The sequence below is a fragment of the Lissotriton helveticus genome, chromosome 9 (genome assembly GCF_964261635.1).
Source record: "Lissotriton helveticus chromosome 9, aLisHel1.1, whole genome shotgun sequence".
In the NCBI taxonomy this organism is placed as follows: domain Eukaryota; kingdom Metazoa; phylum Chordata; class Amphibia; order Caudata; family Salamandridae; genus Lissotriton; species Lissotriton helveticus.
Window position 1 is genome coordinate 647022582 of NC_136070.1, and position 20237 is coordinate 647042818.

At 39.9% G+C, this 20237-nt stretch overlaps 1 long non-coding RNA gene across 1 annotated transcript; it reads right to left on the bottom strand.

Annotated features, from left to right (window-relative positions):
• Nucleotides 1-3051: 3051 nt before the first annotated feature.
• LOC144782900 (uncharacterized) lies at nucleotides 3052-6226 on the bottom strand. Its single transcript, XR_013601304.1, has 3 exons — nucleotides 6100-6226; nucleotides 4549-4647; nucleotides 3052-3155 (listed from the first exon to the last, which is right to left on the bottom strand). It is a non-coding gene; the product is annotated as an uncharacterized LOC144782900 (long non-coding RNA).
• Nucleotides 6227-20237: the final 14011 nt, after the last annotated feature.

Genomic DNA, 20237 nt, shown 5'->3' on the forward strand with positions numbered 1-20237 from the left:
GGGGGATCGAGCCGCGGGGAGATTGTGAAACAAATGAAGTGGTGGTCTGACCAGTCAATAGGGATGATGTTGGAAAGGGAGGCCAGGTCATTGTTAGAGATGATGACATCAAGAATGGCACCTTTAGAGTGAGTTGGGGAGAGGCAGAGTTGTTGAGGTTGTTAATCTCTAGGAGATTGGAAAGAATGAAACTGAGGGGTTATCTTGTTCGTTCCAGTGGAGATTGAGATCTCCAAGGAAGAGAGTTTTGGAGTTAGAAAGAGAGGATTGAGTAGGAAGGTTGGATAATTTGTCTACAAAGTGAGGAGTGTCACCAAGAGGTTGGTAGATATTGTGTAGGTGAATCGGGGGAGCACCTTGGACTTTGAGTTCAGCACCGAGGTATTCTAAAGTTGAGTAGTCAGTATTCTTGGCAAGAGAGAGTTGGAGTTGGTTTTTAAAGATTATAGCTATTCCCCTTCCTTTTCCCACTGGTCTGTCCTTTCTGATGATAGAGTAGCCAGGGGGGCAGAGTTGATCAAGGATGGGTGATGAGTGATCATTCAGCCATGTTTCAGTGAGAAAGGCAATATCAATAGCTTCACTTAAGATATTTTCAGAGATTTCGGATGCATGATAACCGTCCGAGAGGCAGTTGACAGGCATATAGGTTAGGGGATAAGGGTTATTTTTGAGGGGGTGGGAGTAGATGGTGGTATGTTGCCAGGGAGTCTGGGGGAGCTAGGAGAGAGGGGGATTCCACTAGCCCCCAGGATAACTAGAATGAGAGAGTAAGGGGGGAGAGATCTTTAGGCGGTGTTGAATGAAGGTGAGAGATTTCAGATGTATGGCAAACGGTCGAGTGGCCATTAGCAGGCATACAGGTGAGGGGGTTAGGGTAAGTTTTGGGGGGAGAGCGGGAGTGAATGGTGGTACGTTGAGGGGGAGTCTGGGTGAGCAGGGAGTGGGGGAATTCCACTAGTCCCCAGGATAACTGGGATGAGAGAGTGAGGGGGGAGAGATCCTTAGGCGGTGTTGAAGGGAGGTAAGATTTGCAAAGGACAGAGAGGTCGGAGTTCGAGAGACCGTTCAATGTGCGATGAGGCCTATGAGTACGGCAGCGGAGGGGAGTAGTTCTCCAGTGTTTGGGAATAGTGACCTTTTGAAAGCCAGAGTAGGGAGAAGTAGAAGTAAAGTAGGGGGCTCTAGGGTTGAGGGATATAAGTTGTTTATAATCCTCTCTAAGCAGAGAGAGTTTGGTCACTAAGGTAGTAATATTTCGGTCAATGTTGATGAGTGTTTGGGTAAGGAGGATGAGCGGGGGAACAGAAGGGACAGGGGTGGGGAAGGGTGTATTTTCAGTATTGGTTGGTAGGAGGGAGTTAATGTTCTGGGAGGGAAGGGTGTCGGGAGTAGGTGAGGGACGGAAAATCATGTCGAGGGATGGAGAGGGGTGTAGAGGAGGGCGGGGCACTGAGAGAGGAAGGAGAACATTTTGAGTAGAGGGTAAGAGGTTGAGATGAGTGTGGGGAGAAATAACATCAATGTTGGGAGAAGGAGTGTGGTTAGGAAAAGAGAGGGTCGGAGAAGGGTGTAATGGAGTGAGGGGCAATGAGGGGTATTTTGGTAGTATAGCAGGGGCAGGAGGTGGGGTTGGGAGTTGGAGAGGTGAGAATGGGAGTTGGCGGGAGTGTTATTAGAGGGCGTGGGATTTGGTTTGTTCATGAGCAGGAGATTTGGGGAGATGCAGAGTGAGTATGGGATGTCAAGGGGGGATTCAGGAGAGAGCGATTGATTAGAGGTAGAGGCTTGAGAAGGGGAAGAGAAGGAGAGGAGAGGGGTGTGAGGAGGGGTACCATCAGAGTTTGGGGGAGAAGTGTGTTTAAGAGGATAAAGAGTAGGGGAAAATGGGCAAATAGAGGGACGAGCAATATGGAGGGCACAGGTAGTTTGGGTGTTAGAAATGGGGTTATGAGTTTGGGGGCATTGGTTATTAGCATAAGTGAGGGTAGAATTATTGGCAAGCGTTACACCTAAATTACACCTGGTTTTAAGTACCTCACACTAGACATTAACTACTAAAAAACATGAGCCACATGTGGAAGTAGGTGGTTCCCTGTAGAGGCAGCTGCATCAGACACCTGTTCTCCAGGAAGTGGTTTTGCCATACAAAGGCAGAGGCTTGTTTTTACTGGCAGTATAAAAAACTAGACAAGACTGATTCTGGAAAGCAGAAATCTTATCCATGAATTTGTTTTCACAAATACTTCAAATATATTATAATCTCAAGTTGATTAATGAATTTAATATCGGAGTAATTATCTCCAATTCCATTTTTAAAATTGCATAGACCCTTGGGTTCGCCGCCATACCCTTCCTATTCCGTATTCCTCACAACCCTCTCTTGTGTTATTTGGATGAGAGTTCTACATCCAATCTCTCTGTTTACTCCCCCCTCCACTTTTGTATTTTATATGTTTTCCCTGCCACCCACCACGACTCTCACCTGTTTTCAACAATTCCTACTCCCCTACTTAAGTCATCTCTTCCCTGAAGCCCCTCACTACCACTCTTGCCATTAATCCTCAATACCATTTTAAATCTGCACCATCATTTTATCCCAATACCCCTTGTTCTCCTTTCCTCCTCTACCTGTGAAGATTGTGGTAGACGTAAAACAGAGACTCCTGCAACTCCAATTTTATTAAATTACCCTAGAATCTCACTCTGTCCCTTTATTTTTCAAAAATACTTATTACACTTACTGTTCCTTAGTACTTTAGTATTATAACATGGTTTAGCTTTAATTTTGTTTCATATAGCTGCCTGATATGCATTGGATACTTGGTATGGTACAAAACAGGTTTTTACACATTTTAGTAATCTACAAGAATAGATCAAGAGAAGGAATTACATTTTGTTTGTATTTCATCAAATGAAGTGCATATGCAAAGGCAGAGGGAGTCTTGTGTATGAATCAGTCTTCTCACAAAACGGTACAGCTCTAATAAATCATCCTCTGCGCTCTGTTATTTCCCCACTTTTTCAACTCACCTCATGCAGACTGGGGATGGTTTCAAGAAGAAAGACCTTGCAAGCTGAGTAGGCTTCAAAGAAAAGTGTGACTAGGGGAGCATCTACAGAGGCAGCAAACTGGCCTGCTAACATCTCAATGACTGCAGAAACATTAAAAAAATCACAGTTAAAGATTAAAAGTGTTGTATTTTTCTGCACATTCACCACCTTGCCTGGTAGGACATACTGAACAAAACAGTGCAATGTGTTTGCTGACAGCAAACGATTTTTTGCATGAATTAGACTCAATTCACATAGGTTTTCTCTGACTCTCATGGGTCATGTAATGGTATCCATTTCAATCCTACATCCTATTGTACTTTTGTAGCATTCTAGATTCTAGACATTACATGGTAATAATTCCACATTACTGCAACTCACTGTATTGAACTCACAAGAATGAAAGGACAAATATGTATCACCAGGGTGCTTTCTACTTAAAATTTTATGTGGTTAACAAAGAAGTGTTGGTTCGGGTATCACCAGAGTAAAAAAAGTGGTGTAATGATTTTGCACTATTTTGCTTCTCAGGAAGGAAGAAACTGAACCAATTTAATCTCATACATCTGAATAAACACTCTTCACTCAATTTTCTATTTTAAACATAACAAAAAGTGTGGACTCAAATTTTCCCCTTTCCTGTCCTATTATTGTAAATGTTTAGTTGGGAGCAAAACTTGCTTCCTGCATTCTCTATTTTTTAAGTGGTAAAAAGGGTTTAAATATATTAACTCCATGATTTGCACCATTCAAAAACTTTTACTTAATATGGTGCTTAGTTTGCAATTGTGTGAGCTGTAGGTTGCAGCGAAATGCATGTGCTAATGAAATGAACAAATATCTCTTGAAAATGATGCACGGTTTCTATAGGTTTTATTGCTCCTCTTCCTATGGAGGTAATTTCATTACTTAAGACCGGATTCTGGGTTTGTCAGATGGGTATCCCGTCACACACGTGATGGAGAACCGGTCTGTCTAATTACAGGTACAATAGGATATAAAGGACTTGTAATAAGTCCGCGGGAACAGACGTAAAGTTTGCAATGGAGCAATTTGTCCACAAAACTCTAAACCAGGCCCTTATATTTTTGTTACGAAAAATATTAGGTTTTTCCTGGAGGTGTGCTCTTCAGACATGAGATGTGTTCCCCTTCTGACATGGCAAACTTGACACAGCAGCTCAGCATGCAAGTTCAATTGGCAGATGTACTAGAAAGTAGTGGAGTTGCACTTCATGCAGACCAATGTTGCAGTTGAATTCTGATTTGGGCCACAAATGTGACCTCAATGCAGATCAGTTATCAGTTGTTGTAAACTATGGGATGAATATGGACTATTATTCTCTGCACCAATCAGACATAAGAAATTGCATCTCTTTGCATGAAGGGTGCTCTCTGCAAATGTTACAAAAGGGAACTTAATAAAGGTGTCCTTTCACCACACTCCCCCAACCATCATAGAGAACCCCACCCTTCCACCAGCGCAGGTACACACCAAGGCTAAACCAATATTTCTGGTTGACTGTAGAAGCAGTCTTCAATATAGGATAGAAGGTTCTGAGAACCAGACCCAGGTGTGATTCAATTTCTGGTCCTGCAAGAGAAAAAAAAAAAAACATTATTAATAAAAAGAAAGATGAATACCAACTTAAAATGATGAGTGTGCTACAAAGCTCATGTGTTTGTTATGATACATATTGAAAAATACCTTGATGCACGGATTTCTAAATTTTCCACTCAGCAGCAAAGGAAACTTCAAACCTCCGAGGTAAAGGGGAACCAAATTTCACCAGATTTGATATAGGAACATTGGCGCCTTTCTTTTTTGACAAAATGACTGCAACTCCTTTTTAGCATGGCTCCCACAAGTAAGACCTAACTACAATTTTTGCATCTTGGTGCAGTTGATGAATTTCTGCATCTACAGCAAAGTTTATACTAACTTTGCAGGAGCAAGCAAGTAGGGCGTTTAGCCAAAACATGCTCCAGGCAAAGCAACTTTTTACAGCTCATATAAGGCAATCAGCCTCCATCAGTAAGCAGAAAAGAAAGTTTCACATTGTCTTTACCCTAGATTCCCTGGATTCACTTGCACCTTTTTATAATGGTGATGAAGGAGAGCGGAATTATTGCAGGGTTGCTGCATTTTTACAGAAATCCAAAATCCTTGTACGAAGAAAGGCTTCATAGTTAAGTAGTTAGATGGTGTAGAGCTGTTAAGTTGTAACTGTTTTTTAGCAAGAGACATAATGAAACAACACCTGTAAGGAACATCTGGTGCTGGTATATGGTGCTAAAATGTGAAACTGCAAAAGTGAAAGGAGTACGAACGACAACAAATCTAAAACAATATGTATCATTTTAACATAATAACCAAAATAGCAGCAAAATTGCTGTCGGTGGACCTATATTTAAGATGCAACCATTCACTTCAAAGGCCTATTGCTGGAGCTCCATATTTGAAGCCTCCTGATAGAATTAGCACTGAGATTTTTTCTTTAATGAGCACTGTCTGGAAAGTAATCATCTTAGAGTTGATTTGCATAACCATTATGACATGGGGTCGCAACATATAGTGTTGCTGTTATATTTTTTTCCTGTTCATTGTCAATTTCCTCACAAATTAAGTGTTTCAACTATGTGTGGTTGAAAAGACAAAGCCATGGACTTCTATTCTCAATGCCACTATTTGTTTGAAACATATGTAGAAAATAACTTAATTATACCCTGTGTGGCTTCTTTCCACTTTCAATTTTCATAGAAATGCAATGCTAGTGATTGACCCACTTTCAAACACCACTGTAAAATGTATTAATCCACCATGGGCTAATACAAAATGTGAAACACTTTATTAAGGGACTAGAAAGATGAAGCCAACATCTGTCAGGGCATGCTTCAAAGCCAACTATCTGTGTATTTGAGTGGTGTGATGACATGAGCCAACGTCAGATAATACTATCTGCAGCCAGACCTAAAAGCAATGTAGAATCTGTTAGATTGCCACAGATCACAGTGTTCCACAACAACATAGCATTTTTGAAATTACCGTATTGAATTGTCATTTGATGGATGGCCCAGAACACAATCTCTTCTTGAATAGATGGCACCATAAATAGATTTACAATCCTAGAAGATATTGACATTGGTATCCCCTTGGTAAGAGCAATTTGACACATTAAAGCCATCCTTTCAAGTTCAGCAGAATTCTCCTAAATATGTAGAAATATGAAATAGTGGTCATTTAAATGATTTATGACAAAGAAGGCGAGATAAACATATCCAAAACAAGAATTAAGTACAAAGTATCAGGTATGCAGACAATATTGTGAAACAGGAGATGCCTAAACACATCATTAAGGGCCTGATTATGAGTTTGGCGGATGGGATACTCCGTCATAAATGTGATGGATATGCCGTCCACCATATTACAAGTTCCATAGGATATAATGGAATTGTAATATGGAGGACAAGATGTCCCTCACGTTTGTAGCAGAATATAGCTGACTACCAAACACTTAGGGCCCGATTTACAGAACTAACTTAAGACAAAATCCTAAACTTACTACCATTTTGGTCCTCACAGAAGGCACTTACTCATTTTGGTTCGCCAGAATGTCAGTGGACGTTACTTGAGTTGTTACATTTATTTTGGTACCTAGAGTTTTCTTCTAGGTACAAAATGGTTGGTTGATGGCCATCCTCGGTTTGACAGCCGTTTACCAAATTTTGTGAGACATATGATTTGGAGGGTGGTGAGAATGACTGTGGTGGTGCAACGGTTGTTAGTCAGTATGTGGGGTATAGGTAATATTGTGAGTTAAATAATGTGAGTTTGAAATGTTGGTGGCATTGGTTGATAGGGAGAAAATAGTGTAAGATTTATAGGATATCTGGTGTAGGTGTTAGTGTAAGGCATAGAAGGAGAAGAATTGTAGGTGATGGAATGTAGGTTATTTAAAAGTTTACAAAGGCATGTTTCTTATTAGTGGATTAAAAACAGGGGTCTCCAACGGGTTGGTCACAAGTTACTAGTAGCTCGCAGGCTGCTACTGAGTAGCTCACATATGATAATTGCCTGTCAACAAGCTTGAGGATATGCAGGTGCCATACAGATGACAAAACTATTTAAAACATGTACCCGTTTCTATGATTTACTCAAAAGCTGAGAGGGCTGGATGATGCAGAATACCCTTTTCTGAAAAATAATTTCTTCTTTTTCTACTTTCTTTCTAGCCTTTCTTTCCTTTTCTTTCTTTTTTCATTGCTTTCATGTCTTTTGTTCCTGTCTTAATGTATTGTATTCCCTCTTTCTTGCTTTCTCTTAATTTCTCATTCTTTCTCACTTTCTTACTATTTGTTTACATTATTTCTTCCTTTCCCTCTTTTGTTGTACATTCTTTTTCAGTTCTCTTTCTTTTTGGCAAACGTTTCAGATTGCCATATTTCTTTTTTTTTTTATTTCTACCTCTAGTTTCTCCTTTTCTTCCATTTCCCCATTCTTTGTTTAATTCATATTTGTTCTTTCTTCTCCTATTTCAATCTCTTAATTGTTTCCCTATTTTTCTCTGCTTATTTCTTTTCCAGGCTAATTCTTTCTTCTTCACCTTTCTTTCTCTCCTTGATTCTCTTAGTAATTATTTTCTTTGTTCTTTCATTCTTTCTTTTTTCTCCCATGTCTGTTTTTCTCTGTTTATTTTTCTATCTTCCACTCTTACTTGCTTTTGCTCCTTCTTTTCATTTGTCCTAACTATCTTTTTTAATGTCTTTCTTTCTCCTCTTTTTTCTCTTATTGTTTCTTTTTCTCCCTCCTTTCGTTCAGTCTTATCTTCTTTCTCTGCCTTCATCTTTCCTCGTCTGTTATTCTTTTTCTGTCTTTTTCCTTTCGTTGTATTTACTTATTGTTCTTTTTTCTCTCCTACCATCTTTTCTTTTATTCGTCAACTACTGGCCTTTTCTTCATCTACTACTGACCCTATCTCTTTCTTTCTGTTTTCTTCTAATTTCTTTCTCTATTTTTTCGTTTAATTCCTTTCCATAGTTTTCTTGTTGTCTTTTTTCTCCTACCTTCTTGGTTTTTGCTTGCTCTATTGTGCTCTTCATTCTTTCTACTTCTACTTCCTCCTTTGCCATACCTTCTTTCTTCCCTTCTTATCAATCATTTCTTTCAAGGTTGGTTTCTTTATCTTTCATTTATTGTCTTCCTTAATTTCCTGTTGTGTGCTCTTTTCTCTGATTATTTTGTCCTCATTAGTTTTCTCCTTAATTTTGTTCCTTTTTCATTTCCTATATTTCGCTGCCTCTTTCTTTTTTCTTTTTCTTTCTTTCTTTCTTTCTTTCTTTCTTTCTTTCTTTCTTTCTTTCTTTCTTCTTTCCTTTATTTTCCCCCATTCTATCATTCTTTCCTAATGTTTTTTTTTCTTTTCTCTTCCCTGTAATGTTATGGTATGTTAATGAATTTGTAAAGCACTTTGCTGCCCCAGCAATAGGGCATCCCAGCGTTAGTTCCAGGTCATATCATGGTAGGAGAGAAGGGGTTGAGAAATAGGCCAGAAATTCCCAAGTCTTCACTGCCTTCATGAAAGCCCAATGATTCTTGATACTCCTGATGGTCACCAGGAGCATGTTTGAGAAGGCCGGTGCCTTATCTCGGAATGAGCGCCCTCCTGCTCTTGCTCTTCTGACTTGGGGGAACAGATGCCAAGTTTAGCTCTGCAGAACACAGCTCACAACTTGGGGCTTATCAAAATAATACATTGATAGGATAGGGGAAGTAAGGATTCTGTGTCCAAAGCACAGTGTCTTGAAGTGGATTTTCGTATCCACTGGGAGCCAGTGCAATATGGGAATAAATGTAGCAACTGAGTGCGAATAGAGTTCACACTGCGGCATTTTGAGCCCTCTGAAGTTGTTTGATACCTGTTTTATTAGAGCCCAGATAGAGAGAATTGCAATAGTCCAGTCTAGAGAGTAAAGTAGACTAGATAATGATCTGGCATGTCTGTGAGTCAAAGAACCCATGCAAAGGCTTAGTACACCAGAAAAAGGGGTATTAAGTTTACGGGAATGATGGGCGCTCAAGCAATATTAGCGTTAAAGTCTTTTATATGGTCAAGAGTTGTGGTGCTAGCAGGGAGGGGGGACCCACAAGAACCCCTCAATTTAAATGTGCAAAAAACACATCTAGAACATAAACACAAAGTCCTGCGCACTCAGATCAAGTATGGCAAAGAGTTATGCGAATGTAATTAATAACAATATGTCCAACGTCGTTTCTTGGAGTTTCTTATATGTCTCCTTTTATTCGGTCATCAAATCATAGACAATTTACAGCCAGCCGACACGTGTTTCGTTGTAGGTCTGTACATTCACAGATGCTACAACTCTTCAGGGCTCATTGGCTGAATCCTTAGTCTTAAGGCCCAAGTCCAGTGATAATTCCGACCCGGTAGGGTAACTTTGTGTTAGGAAGGTAACGGTATGTCGCACTCTGATAAAGTATAACAATCGTCCTAGACACCAGTAGTCCGCACTTCTGTGCAAAAATAGTCAGTGTTCTCAATTCTTGTAGTCAAATGTAAAATGTCAAATGTAAATGTCATGGTACTTATAGAGCGCACTGTCACCAGACGGTCACCTTGCGGTGTTGCCTATACGGCTTCCTGGCGCTGATACTCATACCGCTGTGGAACCCCTCCTGGCTTTCTCTGTGAAGTGTCCACTCCTGGGCACCCCCAGGGTGAAGCCAGGCATCCTTAGCGCTGTTGGGGCCGGTGTGGAGGCTAAGCAAGCTATTGCCCAGAGTTGCAGCGTGGGGCCCGTGATTAGAATAGGCACCGAGGCTAGAATTAACAGGTCCGAGGAAATTGAGCCAGAGACCCCGCCGAGGCGGGAATCGAACCCTGGTCCCTGTCCAGAACTCTGATTCAGGGTCTGCCGCTCTAACCATTGAGCCACACTCCTACACCAGTCAAGTAAGCATCTTTAATAAACACATGGGTGCGTGTGTTTATACTCACTCTGCGGCCAAATCGCCCTCGCTACACTGGCGTCTGCAACCCAGAAGTAAAGGCTTAAGTCCTCTTAAAAGTCCAAAGCAGACAGCTGCCACTGATTTCGTCTTTGCTTCGAAGGACAATGCACCATCTACCCAGACACTCAGATTGTTTTACAGCCTACTTGGGCAAAGGGGGGACCCTAGCGAGGTGCGCCACCAATGATCGTGCCCATATGTGGGTATCTCTTCCTAAAAGAAGAATCTCTGATTCGTTATCATTTAGCTCCAGACAGTTGGCTGACATCCAATCCGCAACGACCACCATATCATCATGGAATTTGATCAGACTCTAATTAGAGTTGTAGGAGAAGAATATCACGAGCTGAGTAACATCAGCATAGGATACTAATGAGAGCCCCCTGTCTTTTGCTACCACCACATTAGGCTGTTTATAAATGTTAAATAGCCTGGGGCTCAGAGCTGACCCTGGGGTATACTCCATGACATACAGTGTGCACCTGAAAGCAATAAGGGGAAGAAACAACCTGAAATGCTCTCTCTGAATGAAATGACGTAAGCTAGGTTAGGGTCGAACCTCCAAAACCTATCTCTTGTAAGCACCGCAAAAGGATCTCAAGTAATAATGTGTCAAATGTGGCACTTAGATCAAGAACGAACAGAGTAGAATTGTTGCCTTCATCTAGGGAGTCCCGCAGATTTTCAGTACCCCCCAACAGGGCATATTTGGTATTGTGATGGGATCTAAAACCATTGGGAGTCCAAGATTTCGATGGACTCCACAAATTTGGTTAAAATAGAATTGATGTAAAATTCAATAGTTTTAGCCAGGAAGGGAAGAAGGGACATGGGATTAATGTTTTCTGATTTAGATAAATCCAGAGTAATTCTTCTCTTTTTTCCCTCTCTATTTCACACTTTTGGCGTTTCAAGAGCAAAGGGACACAACTTACCCACAGGGACCCCAAATGTAAACCTTTGTGATACATCTCCTATTCTATTAACACTTTAGGGTCCCTGTATCTGGAATGAGTTACTCTAGGGTATCTAGGTGCAGTGTTTACGTTATTTGGCCTCTGTGTGCCTTTATCACTCCTATATTAGACAGAAGCTCAGAAAAGGGTGAAGTCACCTGAATTAATGAGTGTTGATGGCAGTGTAGACTGCATGTGGTGGTGAAGGAACTATATGCTAGCTAGTCGTACCTGATGTAGTTTGTGTTGCAGGTGTGAAGAACAGCAAACATTGGGATGTAGGTTTCATGTATGTTGTAGGTATTGAAGGTGCGGTATGTAAGTTCAGTGTTGGTGCAGGTTAGATTTTACCTGGTGGTGTCAAATGTCCCTAAAATGTATCAGAGTGGCATGCTTACACTAAGTTGCATTGCATCATGGTGGTCAGTACACTCATTTTATAGAGGCAGACCATTCTCCATGGTTCCTTCCTAGAGACACTCTTTAATATCAATGAAATAATTCATCCCTTTGAACTCTAAAATACCACTACACCAAACTAAATGGTCCCGAATGATAAAACAAATACAGCAAAAAAAACAAGATGATGGACAGGGTCAAGACTGATTTGCATATGGCCATGTCTGAACTGGGGTGGCTTGGTGAGCAAAATAACGATGGATTAAACCCAAATCTGTGACTGGGGGTGAATGTTTTGCCATTGTGCAACATTCCGTCCATCATCTTGTGTGTTTTGCTGTTCACCCTATGTGAGAAGGGTATGCCCAGACGTGGGTCCCGTGCTCACTAAGCCACTGGAGTCAAGCTATCCTGGCTGAAGACGGCTGATAGCCTGAAACCGGTCCTCGGATGCTTGATTCCGGTCCAGGGAAAACATGGCTTGGCAGTTCGGGCTAGACTGTTCCCATGAGGCACAGGGTCAAGACTGATTTGCTTATGGCCATGTTTGAACTGGGGTGGCTTGGTGAGCAAAATAACGATGGATTAAACCCAGATCTGTGACTGGGGGTGAATGTTTTGCCATTGTGCAACATTCCGTCCACCATCTTGTTTGTTTTACTAGAATATCTTTGTCAGTATATTGTCTGGCATACATATTCTGTACTAAACATTGTTGATATAAGTTATCACCACATTTCGTTCAGGATATTAATGTCAAATGATATTCTATATGTAATATTCCAATATATAATCCTATTAATTATTACATTCCCACCCACTGTAAAACTCAGTTGGTTCTCTCTTTTCAAGAGCTGTTTCTTGCAGCTCCCACGATATTACCAATCCTGTGGTACATCCTACAAAATCCCTTCTATTGCCACTGGGTAATTAATTAAACTTTTTCATGTCAGGAATATCTTGCTATTTGTTAGTGCCCCATTGGATCTCCCATGCATTTCTTCAGCTGGGCTCTCTACTCACATCCATTGTGGCATCAAGATAATCATCCTGTGTAAATTATTTCAGAACCTCTGGGAGAGCCATCTGTATAACCCTGTTAACAATACAATGGCACATCTGCTGGTTTCCATACTGACTACAGATCACAACAGAACTATTTGGGATACTAAAGGGCTGACTGGATGATCAGTAGTAATTCTGCTTTGCCACACCAGTAAAGATGCAGTGTTTTGCAGCTCCTGCCCTGAAGCTCCTGAGGTTTCCCAAGATTGAGTGAATAATTACCATCTGTCGGTGAGAACCTGTTGCTTACCGAGTACTTCAGGATGCTGTCCAGAGTGTCAGAAGTCACCAACATGTTGCTCTCTGTCAAATCCCTTTGAGTGATGGTAGTGTACATACAATGTACAATAGCTAGTTCCTGCAGGGGTGTTAAGTGGGTAAAAAGCACATTTTATGCATCTGAACAACAGGGTCAATCAGGAACTTATTCACAATCTGTAACATACTATAAAATGCGTTTAAAAAAACCTATATCTGAAGACTTCTGCCTCCAACTCTTTTGCCTATTCTACAAGGAGATCTATGCCCCTCATGTATACCTACAGTTTTTTTCTATCTGTAGGAAGGATAGGGGTGATTGGCTGGAGAATGGGGAAAATGTATTATAAAATGGGAGGAATTTTGTAAAAGGTAAGGGGTAAAGGAAGGATTAAAGAGGTGTTTAGGGAGGGACAAACACATACCCACAAAAAGGTAAGCGTGTTGATATTCACAAACTGTACTTACTTTATTACTTAGGCCATAAAGGTCATAAAACAGATACAAATGTTTTTCAGCCCAGATCTGGAATAAGTGCAGAATCACACATGGCAAACCACTGAAATTGCAACACCATTCCGTAACAAATAATGGAGATAAGGACGTAAAATAGAACCCAATAGAAACAAATGTTAGAAATACATGAACTTATTTTGAATTTAAAAAAAGATATATCTATATATATTTCTATATATAGATCAAGGCTTCACAAGCCGAACGCATAGACGTTTTGTCTGCCACTTGCTACGTTTCATTACATTTCATTTTGTTTCATGGAGTGCCTTCCCGGGTGATTCTTTCGGAGCAGCCCTCTTTCCCCCTTTGCTATTTTCAAATCCCCCTATTGGGATGTATGATGGTGTTCACATATAAAAATACACTCTTTTAAGATGTTCCTTTCACTGTTAAGCAAGGCCTGAAACAGGCAATGCCGAAATGCGTCTACTTGTTAATTTAAGAACAAACTGTGATCCCTTGAGTGCTCTGTGCTGTCCCATTGAACCTAAGTTGTAGTAAACCATGTCAGCAGATTTTAAGCAATAACACTGACTCAGGCCAATCTTTGGAGAATGGTTGTACATGTATATATGCTTGAAAATGGTGAAGTGACAAAAGCAAAAGTCTAAGAGTAAATGTACACATGTGTGTTGTGTGTGTGTTTCCTTTTGCACTGGTAATCATTGACCTTTTTCTGGTGCGCCTTTTTTTCAACTATCCATACCCAGAGGAGGAACAAGCCATGAATGCTTGCACTCTCAGAAATCTCTCCTTTATATGACACTCAACATTAACGGGTCCCAGGATGCTTGTTTCAGGTGCAGGGAAGACCTGGCTTCGCAGTTTGGGCTGGACTGTTACTATCAGGCACAGGGTCAAGACTAGTTTGCATATGGCGGGTTTGAACTGGGTTTGCGAAGTGAGCTAAAGAACTATGATGGATTCAACCCAAATCTGTGACTGGGCTGAGTGACTGAGGGTTTCAGCGCTCTGTTCGTCATCTCCTTGTGTTTGCAGGAATGTGATATAACGCTGCAATATCACACAATAACTTATTAATACTGCACATTATAGCAACACACTGCACTACGACCCAATACAACCTAACCTATTACAGCTGCACTTCACACCACACAGTCCTTCACAGTACAGTAAAGCCTAGAATGTTACTCTACAGCACTACACAATATAACACAATGTTAGACAACCATATATGTAGCTAAAGCTCACTGCCTCTCATTGCCTTGATTGTCATGTAAAGCAATGGACACTCACAGATACCTTTTTTCGATGTTCCAGGATTTTACAACACGATAAAATTATCTCATCTGGTTTGACAGAAGCAGACGTATCCAAAAAGCCCATGAGGCTTTCTATGTCCAAGCGCCGGACCGATTCCATCAGTCGAACTGTAATGACAACCCCAAGAAACAGACACATGTACGAATAATGTCTAGGCAGATGTTGCTCTTTAGTCATTTAGAAAAACGTATCACATTTGTAACTCGCAGCGCAATCTGCATGAATTTTTAAAGGTAGGATAGATGTCCAAGATTCATTTGTGCTTGTGCAATTTATGTTGTATGTTATTTTTTTACGGCTTGATTACATATGGAATGTAAGTGTTATGCTCTCTATATATATGTGCTTATGAACTACTGGTAAAACTAGCATTGGCATAGGCAATAGATCTCAACCCCTAAATTGGGTTGCCACCTTTCCTTCCAAGAGAAAAATGCAGTAATATGTTGAAGTTTTAAGAGTCTGCAGAGGCCAAAAATAGGACTTTAAATTAATTCGCAAAATGACTCTTCTGTCTTTGTTTACTTTAATCATTTGTCATGGATCATTAACTCACGCATAGAACACATTTAAATTGGTTTTCTATTCATATTTGCTCTTTGAAGTATACACAGATAAGGCCTAAAAATTCCTGCATTAGGTGATTTAGCCTAGTTTTTGTTCCTACTAAAACATTAAAATGACAGTGGTGCTGATAGGAAAGAAGTTAGGTGGCAACCCTACCCCTGAACCATATTTGTTTTGCCAACTTTTTTTTAGATGACTTCTGTGGATGTACATTCAGTGTAATAGAAAGGGACCCCTGAGTCTGGATAATGTTCCTAGGACAGGGTAACAGTAAATTCAATAATAACAGTTCCTAGACAACAAAATACCTATTAAAGATAAGGTTCCACACAAACAGTTAATACACAAAGCCTCAGTATACTAACACAGCAAAAACATTTTTAAGAAATGTACTGCTGGAAATATACAAGGTTCAAGCCAGATCATCCACCCTTTACGGGGCGGAACTCTGGGGGCACCGTCCAGCGAGTGAGATTAGCATAACTGAGAACAACTTCATTAGGCAGTTGCTCTCTTTACCAAAAAATACTCCACTAATTCCACTAAGGCTGGATTTAAATCTGAGGCCAATTTCAGAAGCAATCGCCTCACGCCCGCTTCTTTACTGGCGTAGATTGTGGAGTGTCCCGGAGCTTGAGTGCTACAGAGAAGAATTGAAGATTGTGATGGCATGTCCGGGTGTAGGGAGGATAAAGTGGCTATCATTTATAAGGGGGCAGGTGTCCAGGATTGGCATGGAGAATCTCTGGTCCAATCCGGAGGTCGCGTGCCAAGCCATTTCGAGGCGAACCCTGGCAGAGACCATAAAATACCATAATTTACAAGAAGCTCTCCGATCAGCCAGGCCCTCTAGTCTCACTGACAGCTTTCTAGATTTCAAGAATGTTTATAGCTTTGAGAGGGAATTAGACACTATAGAACCGGTCTTAGCGAAGAAACTGTATTTACAGTTCAGATACGGTACACTACCCCTGCACTCTCACACAGATAAATGGAAAATGGGTCCAGTCCGCCCCTGCCCAGGTTGTGAGGATCCAAATGAGTCCCTAATCCACGTGATTTTGTTCTGTCCTGCTTATTCTGCTTGTAGAAAGAAATGGATTATACAGCTATGTGTGAACCTAGGAGTTAGGAACTATATAGAGTTTTTTAGAATTTTAAAATCTGACACTAATGCATTAATAGTTACAGCTATTGCTAAATTTTTGTTTTCCATATGGTTAATTAGACGGAGAATGTTCCGGTAGTAACAAGGTACTCCGATTGTAGTTAGACAACTCGTCTCAGGAAAACCAGGGCTTCTACCGTGTTCTAATTTTTTAATCTGTGCATATATAATTTATTGTCTTAGTATTTTAATTGTCACTCCATAAACCATATGCTAACCTATTGACTGTATATATAAAATGAGATGTAACTTGTGTATTAGTTTATTGTTCCAAATGTATTTTTCTTCTTGCTGTACTTTTATGGTTCATAAACAAACCGAAATAAAGCTAAATGAGAATGAGAAAATATATATATTTTTTTATTTTGTTTCAGTGCATAAAAATCAATTATTAAAACTAAAGCAACATCAGCATACAATCATACCAAATAATACATATATCAATAATACATTAAAAAACTTGTGTTTATAAAGATAAAAAATGACAAGGGTTTTTCAAGAATTAAAGTAGATACGATGACACTCTCTACGCGCGTTTCGGCGTAACAACGCCTTCTTCGGGAGTAACTCTTGAGATTTTAAATATAAACAAAAATATATACACATGAACATACGTAATTGTATAACACAATGCAGTATTCTGATGTTATTAGGATAAACTTGGTGCAAGATAGCGCGGTGATGGACTAAAAAGTGACTATAAATTAACATTGCAACATGTAGTGTTAACAACACAATGAAATAAGCGACATTAAAGTTATACATGTGCAATAGAAGTTTAATTTAAAAGGAGGAAAGAATTACCACTGACAAGGTTGGAGTATAGGTAGTGTTCAGAAAGAAAAAAGATATGTGAAATAGTTGCTCGTGCACAAAAAGGGCAAAGAAGCGAGGTGGACCCCAGATACCCAAGAAACAGGAAGGCATGGAGCTTTAAGACCTAACAATGATCGCAGTCTATGTACTAGAAAGTGCTGGGCAGCGTGCTCTGACTGATATAGGCCGCTATTAAGACAGAGAAAGAGTGAAATGATTCAGTGAGGTGTACTACCGCAGTACCAACTGTGAAGAATAAAAAAGATCTTGCAAAGGTACCTAATAATGGCAATGAAGGTGCGAAGTCAAAGATAGACGTCGACGCACCAGATGGATCTCAATAAAGCAACCTGGAACCTCTATAAAATTATATGAATTGGTCACTCCAATTGCCCAAAAAAAGGATATCAAAGTGGAGGAAGGGACAGGCAGAGTCATATAAATACCTGTTCTGTTCTGCGGTACTCCAACAAGAGACTCAGTATAGTAGATTTCAAGTAAAAAGACTAGATAGCCGGATGATCGGGCACAAAGGAGCTGCAGTGAATAAGTAAAGCCACATAAGCACTTGCATTTAGATGTCTAAAGTAGACTACCATCCTATATGTACTATGCTGTGATTACCTGTATGACGACAAACCAAATGAAAATTCTGAGTCCTGGATAACTCGTCAGTGGATTTGTTAAATATGAACAGACATCAAAGGCACCTACTTATGATAATCTGCAATAAAGGATAATGCGTTGTCACTAAATTGCCAACTAATAACAAAGTTATAATGTACAGGGTGAGTAGAGACTATCTTTGCTCGCCCCATGTGAAATATAACTTGAATGAGGGTGGGCCTACTCTAATCTAAAGAAGATGAATGCGAGTCTCGATTCCCCCAAATACATGTATCTTAGGTCGAAAGTTCCGTGATGGTGTCAGTTATGTAAAACCACAGAACGATGTCAAAACAACCTACAGAGAGTCCCCTTAAAATGTCGGAGAGGACTCAGTGGAAGAAACAGTAGACCACATAGCAGGAATATTAAAGAAGGACCTTGTGAAATTGGACCTGCCTGAAGTCAGCTGCCGAAATTATTGGCAGAGTATCGCACAAAAGGGGCTAGGCCGGAAATATTAACTTAAAGTTGCCAAAAACATGATATTTGAAGGGGTCCTAATTCAATGTCCAAAAATTACCCAATGCAGTCAGACTTCAAACAACAATCACGTAGTACTTTCTTAGAGCCTCGCGTATGTGGACCAGCCTGGAATCGGCTGCCAGGATAAATGGTTTGCGGTTCTTAGAAGCACGGTATTTAAAGCCACAAATCTTGTTTGGCATCTGAGAAGAAAGCGCCCAAATAATAGACGCAACGTGAAAACACGTGATTAAGGATACGAGCGTAGGATGACTGGTACGCTAACCTACTGAAAGACTGGCGCCAATCAAATATAATAATAAAAAGAAAAGAAAGACTTTAAAAAGCGGATAGAGGATACAAACATAAAATAACTTGTGCTCTGGCCTAGTGCCGAGCAATGTAATAATAAAAAAAGGAAAAGGGATTTAAACAATAGAATTTAAACAAACAGAAGCGCATAATGATGAAAATAGGCAATAGAGGAATTATTCATAACAAATATTTCAAATATCGGCTGAGATAAAAACTTTATCGATATTAATATATTAAAGGGAAAAATACTGAATAAAAAGATTAAAACAGATACTAAAATTAATAATAGGAAAAGAAAAGAGGATGCCAATATTAATGTGATTGCTAGGGAAAGGCAGAACAGAGTACTATTATGTCATTATGTGACTAAGGGCTCAATAATTGGAAAATTCCAAAAAAGATTCTGCTATGTCGAAATAATTAGTTGCTCAAATGTCAGGTATTATACTTAATTGCATTTTCCTTTTTTTTTTTTTTTTTTTTTTTTTATTTCATCATCATCAGACATAGTACATTTCATTCTTCAAAAATTACCGTCAATTCATATATCACAATCTTATATACATGGAAAAAAGAATATATATGGCAAAATTATACAGTGTTTCTCCTCATGCTGGAACAACATACAAAATATATTATCTATTTACATTGAGTTATGATAAAGAGAAGAGGGAGAGATAAAAGTCAGAGAAAAGACAAGAGGATAGAGGAGCGGGCAACAAATTCAAATTTCTAGCCATTTTCTAGCCTTTGTTTCCATTCGATTATAGGGGCCCATATTCTTTTTCCCAATTGTTTTGCTGTCCGTCCCTTTTTATCATACATTGCTTTTTCCAATACATATATAGCTAGCAGCCGTGATAGCCATTGTTGAAATGTTGGCGGGTTTGGATCTTTCCACATTGTTGCAATGCATAACCGACTTAAAGTCATTGCTAAGTACACAAATTCCGAATGAGATATTTCTATGTCATCCCTGGTGATCCCTAGAACCATAACTTCCTTTGTTATGCTAATATTGATCCCTAGTTCTCTATCAAAGAATTTCTCTATTGAGTTTTTGAATAGGTCCAGGGCTGGGCAGGCCGCGAACATGTGTATGGTGTCTGCCTGAGTTGCCTGGCATCTAGGGCAGACAGCCCCCGTTGTTCCGCCCCATTGAGCAATTCTATGTGGTGTATAATAAAGCTTGAATAGTGTCTTGTATTGCTGGGCTTGTAAATTGGTTACTCTTAGCACTGAATTTAATAACCGGAATGATTTTTCAACCTCGTTACCAGTTAGATTTAGCTTGGTATTCCATTTTAATACGGCCCTTCCACAATCATCCTCCTTTAGCTGGATCAATTCCCCATAAATCTGGGATATCGAGCAGCCCTTCTGATCTCTTAGTAATTCCATAATTTCCTCTCTCTTATAGTTGATATCCCCTCCCTGTTTTTTTGCCAACACAGATCTAATTTGTAAATACTTAAAGAAGTCTCTACGGTCTATGTTATATAGTTGCTGTAGATGCACAAATGTCATAAAGCCTGTCGTATCTATGAGGTCCCCAATAGTTTTCACTCCCAATGTATCTCACCTTTTCCTTACCTGGTCGTGGAATATCCCCGGTAAAAGTTGGTTCTTATACAGAGGTGTATAATAATTCATTCTCCCCATTTTTATTTTCTTCCTGA